The sequence below is a fragment of the Narcine bancroftii genome, chromosome 2, assembly GCF_036971445.1.
Source record: "Narcine bancroftii isolate sNarBan1 chromosome 2, sNarBan1.hap1, whole genome shotgun sequence".
NCBI classification, from domain to species: domain Eukaryota; kingdom Metazoa; phylum Chordata; class Chondrichthyes; order Torpediniformes; family Narcinidae; genus Narcine; species Narcine bancroftii.
Genome location: NC_091470.1, coordinates 296,114,368 through 296,127,788, shown reverse-complemented (window position 1 = coordinate 296,127,788; position 13,421 = coordinate 296,114,368). Strand labels below are relative to the sequence as shown.

At 40.3% G+C, this 13,421-nt stretch overlaps 1 long non-coding RNA gene across 1 annotated transcript in view; it reads left to right on the top strand.

Moving 5' to 3' along the window:
- Positions 1-2,226: 2,226 nt before the first annotated feature.
- Positions 2,227-13,421, top strand: part of LOC138755447 (uncharacterized) — a 41,140-nt gene continuing 29,945 nt past the window's right edge. The window contains exon 1 of the long non-coding RNA XR_011352303.1: positions 2,227-3,499. This is a non-coding gene — a long non-coding RNA (uncharacterized lncRNA). The remainder of the gene's footprint in view (positions 3,500-13,421) is intronic.

Here is a 13,421-nt window from a genome sequence, read left to right as displayed (position 1 = left end):
ATCTTCCAAGGATTCACTTCTCCTGTTTGATTCTTGGATTGTCTTTTTTTAATATAGTGAATACTAAACAGAATATGATCCATGTCTACTCCCTCACCCCATCCCCTTGCAAGTAATCCTTCATACAGTAGCTTCCAGCACTTAATGATGTATGAAGTTGGTGCTGAATTGCCAATAAAACTGTTGTGATTTATTATTTTTTACTTTATGACATTGATATGGTTGTCAAAGACTGGCTATAGACTGTTTTGCTTAGAGAACTAGCTAAGATTTGCTTATGTACAATACTGTATTATTATGTTTAAGATGTTTTAGTGTCAGGAAGTGTTTTATATGCATTGAAATATATACTAAATAAGCTATATAGTAAGGTAAACATTTGCCTAACTGATGCTAAATAAGGACCGTATGTACTTGTTCCGACTTAAATACAAATTTGAGTTAAAGACAGACCTAGTTAATGGAACTCATATTTAACCTGGGGACTGCCTGTATTGGACTTTGTCAATGACCTTTTACAGGGCTTTCTGATCAGAAGTTTTAGTGTCCCCATGCCAGGGCATGATGTAGCTGGTCAGCACACTTCCTACTACACATCTGTAGAAGTTTGCCAAGGTTTCCAGTGTCATATTGAATGTCCACAAATTCCTGAATAAGTAGGGGCACTTACGAGCTTTCTTCATGATGACATTAGTATGTAGGATCCAGGAAAGGTCTTTTGTGATAGGGACTCCCAGGAATTTAAATTTCATCACCCTCTCCACCTTTGATCCCCCAATGATCACTGGTTTTCTCTTTCTAAGGTTTACAATCAGCTCTTTGGTTTTGGTGAAATACAGTGAGAGCTTGTTGTTAGTACACCATTCAGACAAGTTTTCAATCTTCCTCCTGTATGCTGACTCATCACCATGGTTGGAATCATGGAGGGGGGGCATTCACAGGCCATGCCCCCCAAATGAGTTATTGTGCACCCCCACCCTCAGGCCAAGACTTCGGCGCAAAACTTTGCATTTTATGAATTAATTAATATTTATTATATTAAAAGTGAAAACGTTTTCTCAAAATGAAATGAAATACAAACAAAAAGAAGAAAAGAAAAAAACATACGTATGTGATGTCAGAAAGGATGTTACGTTGGTAATGCGTGGAACATGCATGCGCACATGACTTCTTAATGGAAGTTGCGTTGGGATTGCAAGCAGTGTATGTGCCATGTTTAAACCTGAATAAAATGTGCTTACAGTTCTTCCATTGTGAATCAATTCTTAAAAACATATACACAACAGAAATGGATATAAGAAAATGGCTACACTTATCTGCTTCTTCAAGGTCTCCTCCAGCTCCACCAATGAAGAGGGAGAAAATGCGCTTGGGCCTAGAACAGCCGCTGCCTCTGAAAAGCAATATCCTCCTCCTGCAAGCAGCCATAATGTACCTGCTAAATTAAGCGTTAGCTATGGAAGACAACCCGTATCCATAGATGACCAGTCCAACCAAATCGTCTTACAACAGTACCCTGTAGCATTTTCAGTGGTAGGAAGTGTTCATTTGTCTTCATTTGGTATCACAACCAAGACTGGCTTGAATACAGTATTGAGGCTGATGCAGCATTTTATTTTTGCTATCAGCTGTCTTGCACCACTCAGAGGTCTCAGATACTGGATCCTTTTGTGAGTGTAGGCTTTCGTAACTGGAAAATTGCTGTGGAGAGAGATCGGGGATTTTACAAATATGTATCTTCAAAGGAGTATTTCTTTTGGAAGGAGCGAGAGAGGTGTGTCAGTACTGGAAAGGAGATTTCAACACTTGTCAACACAGAACAACTACAAAAGAATAGGTATTACATTTCCTCTCTCATCGATATTCTCAGATTTTTGGCGGAAAACCATTTGCCTTTACGAGGGAAGATAGAGGCTTTTGATAATATGTTGAAGTGGGGGAGTGGACTTTTCCTCTCCTTTCTGGACTATACACTTAAAAAGGACGTTGAATTGGCTGAGGTTGTGAAAATGATAACTTGCAATGCCACATACACCTGTCACAGCATGCAAAATGAACTCATAAGTAGAGGCGATAGTGGAGGAAGTAGGCAATTCCTATTACACTTTAAAAGAAGATGGAACCCATATCCCTAACGGGTGTGAAAATATATCAATTGTTTTTCAATTTGTAAATGAGTCATATGAGGTCACAGAGTGCCTGTTAACCATGGCAACAGCTGGCAAAGATGATACACAGACATAAGCAGACACCATTTTGGCAGAGCTAAATGAAGTTGGACTCGACACATCTAAGATTCTAAGCCAGGTATTTGATGGGGCTGCTCTGATGTCTGGGAAGTATGTCTGCAAGAGAAACTAGGTCGTGAGATACCTTGTGTGCACCATCTTAACCATCAACTACACTTAGTGGTAGTACACGCAATGTCAGCAGACACAGCTAGTGGACTTCTTTCATGTGTGTGATGCCCTCGACAAATTCTGCAAGAAGCCCATAATTGCTATGACCTATAAGTGTATGTATCTTAAATGCCTTCTGGAACAGAGATGGACAGGACATCTTGCCATTGTGTCAGTCATTCTAAAATCCTTCGATGACATAACATCTCTTTTGACTAGTGGGATTGACTCTCTGCTGGTCTGCGGTGCAGAGATACGAATGGAGGCTGTGGATCTGCTGTGCAAGATGACCAAACCCAGTTTCTCATTCATTGCCAAGTTAGAGTACACAGACAAGCTTCTACAGAAAGAGGACACTGACTTAATGAAAAGTTTAAATGTCATGGCTAGTGCAATGGCTTGGGTATGGAAACACTGTTGTGACGAGGAGTTTAATAAGGTGTGGGACGTGGCCACGGCTGCTAGCACATCACTGAGACCCGTGATCACCAAACACAGGTGCAAAGCGAACACGATTATGGATGATTATGTCATTACAGGACACAGGAATGATGATGAAAAACAGAGCCGGAGACTGTTCTACAACACTTTTGATTCAGTGCTTGGAGAGAGAGATCACAGATTCAGTGAGCACAACTCAAAAATGGCTAGTGCACTTTTGCACTGAATCCAGAAAGTGATACATTTCTTGATGTAAAGGCTGTGATGCCTATTATGGACCTGTCATGGTCGCTTATAATTGAGACAGAGTACTAAGTTGCCAAGCAGTTTTTCGGCTCACAAAAATAATCACAGCCAATCAAAGGGGTTTGGCCTTAGCAGTACATCCTCTCAAAGTACCGCACACATCTGATCGGAATGCTGACTGCTTTCAAACATGCCTTAACATTTGGCACCTCCACTGCAATGCACAAGAATTCGTTCTCCACTCTGAGAAACATATTTTCGGACCACAGATGCGCAATGCTTCACAAAATAAAGGCCCAGTTGGTTCAGCTAGCGCTTGAGAGGGACTTAACCCAAAAATGTACAACTGAATGGAAGGACACCATTCTTAGGAGATTCATCAACAACACTCGCTGCCCTCAACTCTTCTAAAGGTAAGCCATGCGTTTAATTCACTTTATGATGCAGCCTTGGCTTTTATGATTATTACACAAAACTCATGAATGAGTTTTGGGTCAGTCTGCATTTATTTGGTAAGAGTGGAATATATAGTCTATTTCAAATGATGTTCTAATGACGTGCACAGTGCAGTGTGTGAGAGAGAGGGAGAGAAAAAGACGCGGCTTTCACATAGGCTATATTTTGTGCAGTGTGGATGCATAGTGGTGTGTGTGTGTGTGTGTGTGTGTGTGTGTGTGTGTGTGTGTGTGTGTGTGTGTGTGTGTGTGTGTGTGTGTGTGTGTGTGTGTGTGTGTGTGTGTGTGTGTGTGTGAGAGAGAGAGAGAGAGAGAGAGAGAGGCTTTGCAGCATGGTTTTAAATTGGAACTGGGTTGGAGTGTTGGATGTTGACGGCAACTTGTGTGTGATTAGAAAGGGAGAGTTTTCAGTTGGTTGGACCCGCGACTGAGAGCTGAAACCAAAGGGAAACCTCTCAAACAACAGAAGGGGGAGCAAGGATGTGATGTCACAGTGGTGGTAATGGTGTAAATAGAAATGAATTTAACAATGCACAGTGATGGAAATGTATGGATACAGAACTTTGGACCATTTTCCTTTTGTATTTAATTTATTGTAAATAAAGTTTATGTTTGGTTAAAAAAAAATCAATGCTGGAGGAGCTCAGCAGATCAGGTACCACCGTATCATATCAACATCTATAGTGTTTGTTTCACTGAGGTTCAACACTCATTTTATTTATAGCATTGAGAAATACATCTGTGTTACAAAATGGTTGCTGTCGAAAATAGCTTTATTCCCATGGACACCGGCTACAACACTCGAGTGTAGGAGTACGGTTTGAACCCAAAGTTGTAGGTCTTTAAGCTGTAGGTTCAAGAGCAGAAACTAAGACATCCAGTGTTTCATTCAGTATTTGTGAAGAATTTGCATAGGATCAGTCAAATGCACAAAATGCTGATTTGGCAATATGGTTATACATATTGACTCCTGCTTATACCTGGGTAACCATCGTGCCCCCACCTGAACATGAACAGCGAATGGCACAAGAAACTACCACGTGAATGGCAGTTTGTGCCACCTTCCACCCCCTGCGGTTGCCCTAATACCCCCCAATTAGATTTGTTCTGATGCTGAATCTGCTCATTGCCCCTTTTTTATACAGCCCACTACTGTGGTATTGTCAGTATTATTGTTGTACCCAGCCATGCAATCTTAGGTGTAAAGTAAATAGAGCAAGAGACTAAGTATGCATGCAGCACTCTGGTGCTCCGATGCTGGTGAAGATTGTGAAGGAAATTATCTTGCCATTCTGCACTGATTGGGGTCTGGAGGTGAGGAAATCCAGGATCCAGGTCTTGGAGTTTTCTGTTCAGTTTTGAGGGGAAGATGGTGTTGAATGCCAAACTGTAGTCAATAAAGAGTATCCATATGCTTGCATATTTGCTGTCCAGGTGTTCCCAGATCCTTGTGTAGGGCCAGTGAGATGGCATCTGCCCAAGAATTGCTGCAGTAGGCAAATTGGACTGGATCCATGTCATCACTCACGCAGGAGCTTACATGTTTCAGCCTCTTAAAATGCTTCATCCTTGTTGATGTGAATCCCACTGTCATTTAAGCAGGTAACCACATTCTTCTTGGGCACCGGTACGATTGAAGCCTGTTTGAAATAGGTGGATACCATGCCCTGACACTACCTCACTTTCGATTCTCTTATTTATTTATTTTTAAATGTAATTTTTTAGAGCAATATTTGCATTGTAATGCTGCCGCAAAACAAAAATTTCGTGAATTGTTCTGATTCTGTTAGAATGAGATGTTGAAAATATCCATGAAAACATTGGCCAGTTGGTCAGCAGAGGTTTTCAGTACTCAGCTGGGTTCTCCATCCAGATTGGAAGCTTTCCTTGGCTCACCCTCCTGTAAACAGCCCAAAGGTCATCTTCAGATACTGACAGTAGACAATCATCAGGAGATGTGGGGGTCCGCAATGCTTTTTACTTGTCCGAGAAGGCATTGAACTAATCTTGGGGTGAGGCTTTGGTGTCTCCTATTGCACCAGATTGGGTTTTGAATGTTGTAAGCATTTTCTGATCAATTACTTATTCTAATAATTTTTAAATGATATTGTAGAAAGTGTGATTACCGCTCTATTTAAGCTACTCTGAATGAGCTATTTCCACAGTTCTCCTTGGGTAAAATAAGAAAGTAATTCTATTCAAAGAGCATGGAGAATGCTGCTCATGGCAAGAGTAGAATCCGATTCAGAATTTATTCTCATTAATGAGTCACAAAAATCATTGTTTTGCGACAGTTTCACAGTGGAAACTTAGAAATAAATCACCTGGAAGCGAAAGAAAAGGTCAAATTAAGGAAGTGTCTGTGGTTCATTATTCATTCAGGAATCTGATGGAAGCTGGATCCTTGACTTCCTCATTGGAAGACCACAGACACACCAAATTAGAAACAATGTCTCCTCCTCACTGATGATCAACACAGGCGCACCCCAAGGATGTGTGGTTAACCCACTACTCTGCCCACTCTACACCCATGACTGTGTGGCTAGACATAATTCAAATGCTATCTACAACACCCTTATTGAGTGAAGAGAGTTTGGACTGGTCTCCACAATGTTAATACTTGCATTGTTCATTAAAATGACACTGAATGCCCTATTTTTGCTGCTCTACTTTGTAATACATTCTTTAATCAATAAACAGATTTAAATAAAATTTATTTTCAGGGAACAACTAATCAATGGTGCCAAATATTCAGGGGGCAATTTTTATTATCTCCTGTATGTTGCAAATCAATTGACCTAGAAGAAATAATCTTTGCAAGAATGTGGTGCGCTGTTAGACAGAATCAGACACACACAAGGTAAAGACTGAACAACAGGCTTTAATCCACAAACACCTCCACAGAGCCAGGCTGGCTGTGCCTGCAGCAACTCAGTGTGAGGCCTCAGGAGGCCAGCGCAGGCTTATACCCCGGAGGGTGATTGACGCCCGACCGGGTGGGGCTTGATCCATTCAGGCCAGCTGATTGGCAGCCGGCCAGGTGTTGTCCTGTCCCCTTACTCACCTGCAGGTACAGAGGTTGCCCCCTGCAGTAGGCCGGTGGTGTGCCACTACAAAGAAAAATTATGCCAAAATCCTCTATAAAGACCCAGTTCTAAATCTTATATTTCCCTGCCAATTACATATAACTGTCCTCAAAAACTGAATTTTCAGTGTATGATGCAAGTACCAGTTCCAATGAAAATGTGCAATGTGTCCCATGCAATGCATCAGGGATGGAAATTATGCTTTGGCAACAAAATTATGGTTTAAAATTAATTTATTGAGCAATTAATTTATTGAACAATTAGTTTATTGAACAATTCCATAAGCCTCCAAGACTGCTGGAGAAATAATATTATTTTGTTTTAATGAGTTGAGGCTGATTTGCCTGTCAGTGGGTGAAAAGTTCTTTAGAGATAACCACGGATAGGCATCAGACCCTTGAGTAAGAAATTATGCTTATGTTAGTTAATCTTTCAAATCTGAGCACATTCTGTCAATGCATATTTCTCATGGGGTTGTTCAGAGTGAATTGCAAAACACTAAAGGGTAAGAAATTAAGATAGGTAATGCCTATGATTGGTAAAGCACTGGTAGTATCCTTGATATCCCAATTAGTGTCAGCAATATATGGAAATGATCCCACTCGATGACAAATTTGTAGAAGTTTTAACATGTACATATTGAACATCTAGTGGAAGTATTAGGACCATAATGTTAGATAACTCTGGTTACACACATGGTAACCACTCGACGGTTTAATCTTCAGATAATCTCCTAACATCATTCAGGAACAGATGAAGTCTCCAGTAGGGTTATTTAAAATAATTTTAAACCACCATCAAGTAAATTGTTTTTTTTTCCTGAGTGGAGCCACAACCTACAATCTCTAATAACTGTTTCAAATTGACAACCTTGAAGAGAGTTGGGTGGCATATGTCAAAAGGACCTTCTGTTGACTTTAGTATTCCTGCACATTCTATTTGAGGGCATTGGTAGGAATTCTCCTCAGAATAAGGTATGACAGGGCGAAGGAGTCAGGAAGAGGTCCATAGTTCTGAGTATGAAATTATATCGCCAAATGAATTCAAAAAGCAATTCTACAAATGAATCACTGGCATTTATCAATGTTTAGGATTTCCACACAGACACATCAATCCTAAATTAACCGACAAACGTCTGCTGATCATTTCTCTGCTGCAATTTGCGTGATTCTCCATAAAAGCTAAAACTGCAGGAGCTTGTTGAGATTTTCAGGCATTTGTGTTGGGAGGAGAAAAGGTAAAACACAAGAGTCTGCAGACACCATGATTGAAGTAAAGACACAACTGTGGAGAAACTCAGCACATCAGTGTACTTTATGTATCAAAGATAAAGATACACAACCAACTTTTCTGGCTTGAGACCTTCATCAAGGTATGAAAAATGTCGGCAGGTGCCTGAACAAAATGGTAGGGGGAAGAGGGAGGTAAAGGCAGGGGAGGAGCATAGCTTCATAGGCAGAATATAATAGGTAGATAAGGGAGGGAGGGCACACCTGCAAACAGGGGGAGGAGGACTGGCTCTGTGAATGGAGAGGGAAGTGGGCAGAGAGTTGGAGGAAAGAAGACAAAGAAAAAGGGAAGGGAGGGAGAATTGAGAGTAGGTTAGCAGAAATCAGTTAAAGCCTTCATGTTGGAGAGTGCCCAGAGGGAAAATTAGGTGTTGCTCCTCTAATTTACAGGTGGTCTTGGTGGGTAGTACATGAGGCCATGGACAGACATGTCAGCATGGGAGTGGGGCATGGAATTGAAGTGGTCAGTTACTTATGTTAGGAAATATCCTCTTGAAAGATCATTGATTTGAATGAGGTTTGGGAAGCAAAGGAAAATAAGTTTTATGTTTCTATCTTATTCTTTCTGAGTTGCTTCTTTATCATATAAAACTATTGATTTCATTTTCCATTATTTTTTAACATTTCTGAATTTGGAAACATTAAAAGAAAGTCTAAAGCTTTGTCAGGTATGCAAGCTGGGAGGAGGGCTGTGTCAGCTATCAAAGAATTCCAAAGGTGTTTTGTGGGAGGGGTTTGATCTGGCCCATTAAAGTCTCCCACCACATCTGTCAAAGACCTGTTACTTTGCTCAATGACTAGCCAGGTTAAAAAAAAATTTTTAGGCTAATGGGGAATGCAGGCAGCAGTGTCTCTAAAATCTGGACCACAGTTAAAATTTTTCCTTAGGGCCATTACATGTATCGGTAATGTTTTGCTGAGTTCTAGCTTCTTACATGATGATGTTAAAAAAAATTCTGATATTGCTGTGAATACATTATTTTTACCCTAACTGTATATTTTTCAGAAGTAATGATATGTCTTGGCTATCCCCTATAACCTTGTTCACACTTTCTGGAATACTTTTATGCTTTTGGTCAATCATTAACCCCCTTTGTATTTGGGTCTTCTCCATCACAATACCAAGTGCCGATGGAACTGACTTATTTTCAGGACTCTGCCATTTCTCATATTTCACTCTGTCAGCCATTTCTCAGTTCAGACCTTTTCACCGAGATGATTCAGTTCTTAAGAAAATATTCAGTCTTTCTCTTGGCTGTGTTTCCCCAGTGTTTTTTGGCTTTGCCTTCTGGACTTCCCTGCCTCATTGTTCTAATCACTGATTACAATGTGAATGCACTCAATATTCTCAAGATTGCTGCAGGAACCTGGAAAATGTTACACAGACTGTAGTAGTTAAAAAAGGAGTACAAATATATTTTTTAAAAATTCTTCATGACCTACTGAGACACCAAAGCAAAATAACAATCAAGTACTCAGTAATTATTCAATTTGTTGGAGACAAGTATTATTTCCTGTGGCAGTTTGTGCAAATATTATGATGTTGGATAGTCAACAGCAGGAACCCATATGTGTTGAAGAAAATTACACTCATTTCAACCAATCTGTTATCTTGAAATTTGTGACTAGGTGTAACCATAGCAAATATTTTTAAAAAAAGAGCTCAAAGTCCAAATTACTTTTTGGGGAAAAAAAAACATGAAAGTAGAGTGTCCATAGGTGTTTATAAAATCATTCTTTAATGCTTTTGGTTGTAAATTAGTGTACATTTTATAAGTAAAATTATAAAATACAGTTAAATGTTTAATGATTAATTATTCAGTTTTTATATATGTAAAATTTCTATTATAAATGAAAGGTACACAGACCTCTGTTTTTGTCTGAAAAAATGGAGAGATGAAGGATTGTAGCAAATCAAAGTTCTTGCTCATCAACTCAAGGTGAAAATAGTAATAAAATGTGGCAATGAACTTGTCACATTCAAACATTCAATTGAAAACACAATAAGGCAACTGTTTTGAAACGTACTTTGAACATGAACTGTTTATTGTCACATTCTGTATATCAAGATGCAGTGAAAATCTTTGTTTTTCCTGCTATGCAGGCAGTTGTCCCATACTTAAGAACAGCAGGTAGTGCAACATTAGGATTCAAGATTCCTTTATTAATTTATTGTCATGTAATAGTACAAAACATGCAATAACATGGGAAATAGTCTTCTGTCTGCCATAAGGCAGACAGAGTCAACAGTAGTGTTGCCATGTGCCCCTTACAGTACAAGAGAAAGAGAAGCAAAAGTCACTTCAGTCATTGAGTGCCTGCCCATGGATTCTCCTCCAGCATTCCCGCAGCCTTACAGACTCCTATCAGTCCCAAGCTCCAATTCGAAACCTCTGACACAATCAGGAAATCTTCAGTACCCAATACACTTCTTGGCCTCAGCATCCTCTTGAATCCTGGCTCTGATACCTGGTTCCCATGAGCCATTCTCCAGCATCCCACAGTCTGTGCAGATCCCCGACTGCAAGATGCTCGCAGCTATGTGGGTCCATCTGCTGCTAAGCTCACTTTCCTGTAGGGCTGTTGTGTGTGGAGGAAACGTGGCCTCCCTGCCTGTCTGGAATGTGTGTATGAAGGGTGGTCAAGTGTCCTCCCTGCCTGAAACTTATTTGGAAGTCACATCAGCTGACAATCAAGGTTGGACTCTGGCCACCCATTAGTTCACACCTTGCCACTGGCTGCTTTAGATCATCTAGGGTCATTATTGGCTAGAAGCTCAGCTTAGCATGTAGATAACACCAATGCACAGCACATTCTCGCTCTCTGCCTTGAGATCAAAGCCCCGGACATCACTTCATTCCAGGTCACTGCTCTGGACATCGGTGGAAGTGTTGTGGTTAAGGAGTGCACTACACTGAAGCTGAGCTGTAGCATTGCATTTGATCAATATTTGCAGAGATCCATAACCTCATTGATCAGTGAACCAGGTGTGTGTGTGAAAGTCCCTGTCTGTAGATTGTATTCTCAAGTGTGTGAGCGTGTCGGGGGGTGTGGCAAGATGGCGTAGAGAGAAGACGTGAAGTTCCACTTTCCCCCAGTTTGACTTATAAATACCCGATTTTAAAACTTGTAAAAGTGGTCAAAAATAGTATTTACAGACTTTGAATAGTGGAGGATTGAAATGGCTACAAACGTGAAGAAATCAAAAGCTCGACTGCAAAAGAAATTACCTTATAAAAGTTGAAGAATTGAGGCCTACCTACCAAGATGAAGCCACGGAGTTGTCGATTGGAGCTCCCAAGCCTCAGAAGACTCCTGCTCAGCTAAGTATTACACCGGCTCCAATCACGCATTCGCAATATGGCGCCGGTTCAGCGATGAGCCAATGAACCTGGGGTTGCACAGTATAACGTCAGAAGACCCACCTGCGTGGTCGGTGACTTTGCCAGGCATGTGCAGTGTGTCACGGATCCATGAGTTATTGGAAAAGGTATGGGCTGTGGGGGAGCTCAAAAGACGGTGGGCTGACGAGGTCAGCACGCTGTCGACGTATGTCCAGACCCACAGCCACACTGGAAGAGGAGCCACTGCGTTAGGGGAGGAAGAGAGCTCAACGTTACTGGAATTAACACAGGAAGAAATGGGGACTGAGACCAGAGAAGGAAGGCCTCAAGGGGAAGTGATGGAACCTGGACTGGATTCTGTGTTTACAATATTGGAAGGAATTGCTCATCAAATAGAAAACATGTCAATGCAGATGTCTACTCAGATAAACCAAGGATTTATGGAAGTGAAAACTAAAATGAATAATATGTGTGAAGAGATTACTTCTATGAAGAAAGATATGACTATAGTTAAAAGTGATGCAAGAGACACATTTGACTGAAAAAGAACATATGAAATTGAAGAGAGATTGGGTTGGTCATGTATTTTCTTCTTCCAATTCCAAGCCGAGAGGTGTAGTGATCTTAATTCATAAGAAATTACCATTTGAATTAGAATCCTTTGAAGGTAACGCAAGGAGGATTTTGAGGTTGAATTGTAAAATTTTTGCTGAATCATGGACTTTGTTAAATATCTATACACCTAATGTGGACGATGAAAGGTTTATGTCGGAGGCTTTTTTCTTGTTAAATCAGGCCAAGGAAAATATTTTGGTTGGGGGAGATTTTAACTGTGTTTTAGATCCTTTGTTGGATAGGTCTCTGAAAAGTATAAGGAAATCAAAGACAGCAATATAAATAGGGGCCTTGATGAAAGATTTGAATTTAATTGATATTTGGAGGAGAGTAAATCCTGCAGAGAAAGATTTCTCCTTTCATTCATTTAGACATGATTCATTTTCTAGAATAGATTTTTTTTTTGGTATTGGCACATTTACAAGGTAGAGTACTCCAAGCTGAATATAAAAGCCGGGTCATATCAGATCATTCTATGTTGTTTCTCTCTTGTGCAAGTCTGGAAGTGGTGCAATTGTCTTATAGATGGTGGCTTAATACAATGCAGGACAAGTATTCATATATACAAATAAATAATAAATATTGTTTCATAAATATGAGAGTCTTGGATGATTAGTGTAAGCAGTTCCTTTGGTCGTTCTGCATTCTCACGGCCATTGGGAAGAAGCTGTTCCTCAGCCTGGTGGTGCTGGCTCTGATACTCCTGTATCTCTTTTCTGACAGGAGCAACTGAAAGGTGCAGGGTGGAAGCATTCCTCAATGATTTTGCTTGCACTCTTCAGGCAATGATTCCCAGAGGCTGTAACTCCTTGTGGCCGCTGCTAAACACAGGCACCGCCTTCTTGGACACAGACCTGTGGTTGCAGGATTTTTGTTTAAAAACACCATTGGATCCTCTATCAGACCGGTCAACACCTGTACTTTAGGACAGCTGTGTCTCGGCTCTCCTCATTCCTAGGTCCCCACCAGCAGCAGCACTGTCATTATAGAAGCTGTGGCAGTGCCGCCAATTTCATAAAACAAAAGTGCAGGGTGCAATGTTGCAGAAAGCCAAAGTGCGCACAATACAGTGTCGTGTTATAGATCCCTATTAAAGTGACCTTGCTTTGATTATGTAGTAGCTTAATTACTGAAATTATACATAAACAACTTAGTAATTACCACCAGGTAACCATCTTTTGATGCAGTCTTAATAATGGTAATGATGAGTTTATTGTCATACACATTGTAGAATGTATATATGCACCAAAATTGTGATATGCAGCAGCTAAACATATACTTGTACAGAAAACTGTAATAGTAAACTAACTGAATTAAATTGAAGGAGACAGTAAATACATAAGAGAGTTAAATAATAAATATTTATAGTAATCCTAGTGCATATGAAAGTGACTTGCAATAGCACAGAAAGTCATTTGATGCTGATGGAACAATCTATTATTATGGCGCCAAGGGGAAGTTCAAGAGTCTGATACCTGTTTGAAATAAACCGTCCTTGAACCTAAACATGCTGGTTTTCAGGCTTTTATTTACTTATTATGTACAA